Source organism: Papaver somniferum, chromosome 10 (genome assembly GCF_003573695.1).
Source record: "Papaver somniferum cultivar HN1 chromosome 10, ASM357369v1, whole genome shotgun sequence".
NCBI classification, from domain to species: domain Eukaryota; kingdom Viridiplantae; phylum Streptophyta; class Magnoliopsida; order Ranunculales; family Papaveraceae; genus Papaver; species Papaver somniferum.
This window is the reverse complement of record NC_039367.1, coordinates 79,173,006-79,177,778: the sequence shown is the minus strand read 5'-3', so window position 1 is coordinate 79,177,778 and position 4,773 is coordinate 79,173,006.

The following is a 4,773-nucleotide window of genomic DNA, read 5'->3' as shown; positions in this document are numbered from 1 at the left end:
ATACCTAATCACCTATGTACACATGCAAGAATATCAATCTAGATCAAGCTAGGTCTAAGATGAATTCTCGTGGAAAACTTACAAACATGATTTCAACAGATAAGAGTTATATTCAATCGTGAAAAAGCGGGGGTCTAACAACACCACCCAATATTTCGCTTGGCAATCTGTATGGACTAACTCTGAAATACTTTCTAGAGAATCAACTAAACAGTCAGACTCAATCCAGGTAAAAGTATCTCAAGGAGTTAATATCTCTCTCTTGTTTTGATTTACTCAAGCTAATAGAAATTAGCGAGTCCTAATCAAACACAAGGAATCACTTGGACGGTACCAAAGACCAATGTCCAAGGATCAATCAATGACAATCAAACAACCAAAGGTTGGATTATACCAATTGATGATCTATACGCACAACCTGTATTATTTCAATTATAAAGATAAACAATGTAATGTGGAAACTGAAATAACACAGATACCAGAAATTTTGTTAACGAGGAAACCGCAAATGCAGAAAAACCCGGGACCTAGTCCACATTGAACACACACTGTATTAAGCCGCTACAGACACTAGCCTACTCCAAGCTAACTTCAGACTGGATTATAGTTGAACCCCAATCAGTCTCCCGCTGATCCAAGGTACAGTTGTACTCCCTACGCATCTGATCCCAACAGGATACTGCGCACTTGATTCCCTTAGCTGATCTCACCCACAACTAAGAGTTGCTACGACCAAAAATCGCAGACTTTAACAATAAACAAATTTGTCTCACACAGACAAGTCTATCAAGGGATCAATCTGTCTCCCACAGAAAAACCCTAAAGTTTTTGTTCCGTCTTTTGATAATAATCAAGGTGAACAGGAACCAATTGATAATCCGATCTTATATTTGAAGAACAACCTGGATTAATCAATCACCTCACAACAATCTTAATTGTATGGTAGCGAAACAAGATGTCGTTGAATCACAAATAATGAGACGAAGGTGTTTGTGATTACTTTTTATATCTTACCTATCAGAGAAATCAAATAATATCTAGCCAATCATTATGATTTTACTATTATGACAGAAGATGCAAGATCAGATCACACAACTATGATAAAAGTAGTATCGGTCTGGCTTCACAATCCCAATGAAGTCTTCAAGTCGTTAACCTGGTTTTAGAAGACGAAAACCAAAGGTTAAAGGAGAACCGACTCTAGCACGCAAACTAGTAGCACACATAAGGTGTGGGGATTAGTTTTGCAAAGTTGCTAGATGTCCCCTTATATAGTCTTTCAAATCACGGTTTTTCCTTAGTTACAAAGCAATCAATATCCACCGTTAGATGAAAACCTGATTTAGATTCAAGCTAATATTTCTCAACCGTTAGATCGAAAACTTAGCTTGTCATACACAAATGACTGTACGCTTCTAGGTTTGTAAACCGCACCCAAATGTGTATATTGTTGGTTCAACAATAGTTTACCAAAAAGGTTAACCATAAGAGCATTTCATACCAACCATGTTCTTCTTCACCATAACTAGTTCAAATGACTCAAATGAACCAGTTAAGAGAGTTGTTCAATTGCAAGGAAATCTTATGTAACTACACAAGACACAATTGAATCAAAGATGATTTGATTCACAAGAATCGATTCATGAACTTTAATAGCCACGGTTTGCAAAAGCATTCCTTAGTCTTTTAAGATTAAGTTCAGAGATCATCTTTAGATATATAACCTTCTCAAGTTCGCAGACTAGGTTCGCGGACTTAAGACATCGGACAGAGTTTACAAACTCCAGCAGAAATTCTCGGGTTTGAGAACTTCGCCGGTTCGCGGATTGGGTTCGCGGACTTGGATCACGCAAGCAGTTTGTCAACTCCAACAGAAATTCTCGGGTTTGAGAACTTCGGCAGTTCGCGGACTTGGCACTTGCCATACTTCTGGTTCTCTTGATCAACAAAGTTCGAGAACTTCGGTTCAAGGAATACATTGGTTATGTAATCTAAACTCTCATTCCAATTGTTAAAACATTCTTAGAAGACGTTATATAGTTGTTACACTATTTCTCGTCAAAGCAATTTTCAAAGTGATTGAAACATTCATGACTTTCGTCACTAGGTAAAGATAAACTTGGTCGAAGCAAAAATCTTACCAACACATATTTCGAGATATAGATAGGCGAGATATACTCATCTCGAAATACCAAATATGTATGATCTAGTCTATATATATAGCATACGACTTTTGTCTCAAAGAGTAGAAGATAGAATAGATAGACTTTTGAGTGACAGATAAGTTCAAGTCTCCACATACCTTTTTGTCGAGAAGTTCCACCAGTTCCTTGAGTAGTCCTTCTACTTGTATGATCAATCGCCATGAAGTCATTGAGCTCAACTACACTTACTATCCTAGTCCGAGACTTAGCTATAAGAGACTATAAATCAAGACTTATAGTTTTGATCACTAACATTGACAAACATGCTTGAGATAACAACGCATGGGAGTTCGACCGAGCAGTGCTCTAACAATCTCCCCCTTTGTCAATTTTAGTGACAAAACTATCAATACATATGGAATACAAAAAATATAATGAAACTTTAGTAGCTCCTATCCCACATGTCTAATCTTCAACATTCCTCGAAATATTCGTCACTTCCAAGTACTCCAATGATCCCAAAGACTGTAAGTTTAGCACCATCGTTGTTGAAGATCTGTTGCTATAACAATGAGAAAGCATCAGTCTCGATCATTGTTATACAATGTCATAGTATTATTACACAGTGTCAAAGCTCAATTGTATCACAACTTCAACAATAATACTATCGTGATATGTATCACTCCCCCTTAGTCAATACTCCATCTCACATGAAAACCACTCCCCCTTACACAATGATCCGAAAACCATATGTATTTGTAGTGTGAACTACATATTAATTCTCCCCCCTTTTGTCAATAAAATTGGCAAAGGTACAAGAACGGGTTCATAATGAAATTTCCGTAAGAGACATTTTATGACTGAGAGAAAGAAACACACATCATCTTATTTAGATGCAATCATATAGCCGAAGCTAACAACATTCATCAAGGAGTTTAAAGATCAAGATAACCCCTCTAAAATTCCACAGCCGCACACCCCTCAAGATATGACCATTAATCACAAGTTCAAAAGAACTCTCCCCCATTTGATGTCATTCCCGAAAGAACAACAACGAGCGACCTTAATTTCAAGAGAAACGAAGGATTTTTATTGGACACCAAAACCATGAGAATGATTTCTATATCCAAAACTCAATCAAATTAATTATAAGTAAACCCATGATTAATTTAATCAGAATACATAATCAAATTAAATACAAAGTGATCAATTTAATTCATTGTGCTCAACATAAGTAAACTTACGGAGCAACGACTAAGTTAACCATACAAGAGAGTGATTGGCTTAATCGTTCATATACTCAACATAAATAACCAACAAGATGATTAATTTAGTTCTAAAATGCTCAACATAAAGTATTTCACAGAACAACCAGCAAAGCTAATAAAAAATAATCAACTTGGTTGTATCGTGCTCAACATAAGACACATTACGGAGCCTCACGGTAATACAAAAAGGATGGATCAATGAAGATCAATACCGTGGAATACATAAGGATTCATTCTTTTGCACAAGCATATACAATAGCAATAATCCTTGGATACAAAAGATTTTAACCTATCTTCCGTCAATGATTGACAATATAGGCTTAAATTTTGTATATGTCAAAAGTCTATTCATTCTTAAACCAATAAACGAATACCGATTATGAATGACATTACTATTGACAAAATATGGGACAACATAGTTCACGGACGTAAACACCAGTATCCCATAACAAATTGCAATATAACAAATCATAAAGATTAAATACTGCAAAACATCATCCTCCAAAAAGTTTTATAATCAAAAACCTAAAAACAAGAAGATGAAAAAATAATAGCTATGTGTAGTCACAATCATCGCTATTCAAAGCACTAGTTATTCTTCCAACTAAGCTAGAAAGAAGACATACTAGGCAACAATATAAAAATTCTATGATGCATTTCACTTACTTAGAAGGTTCTTCTCGTATTCCCTATATTCATCAAGCTCATCTTCGATTAGATCAATCCTAGATTCAAGATTATCTATCTTTGTTTCAAGTCTTTTGGAGGAAGCTTCGAGTTCGCTTTTCAGGCCACGTACTTGATCCAAAACAAGATTCATGGTTAAAGAGAGCTTATTAAATTGTGAGACAGAAGGGTTTTCATCAGAAGATGAGATACTCTTGTCACAACACATTTTGTTATCAGAAGAATCAAATCGAATCTTCTTGGAAGGAAATAGAACAATCCATACATCACTTTCTTTGCTTGAAAGACTAGAGGAGGACATGATAGAGAAGGTAAATGAAAGGATCTTTCAGAAGAGAAGAAACCTCATTTATAAGAAGACAAAGAATAATTTCCCAAAACAACCTTTTACCAAACCCTAACAAAGAACGGTTATCTTAAGAAGAACTTTTAAAGAGTCAGAAACCGTACATGAAAAGTCTAGGGAAGAATAAACAAGAGATTCCAGCACAACCCTCTTGAAAATCATGATTCTTGCCTAAGAGGGATAGACGAAAGAATCATGATAAACAAGATTATAGATTATTCCAATCCAATAGGACTGGGATAATACTCATGAAGGAGGGACTTGTTTGTTAACTCAAGTTTCTGCTTATTCTTTAAGAAGGAAGAGTTATGCACATCATTCTTTTCCC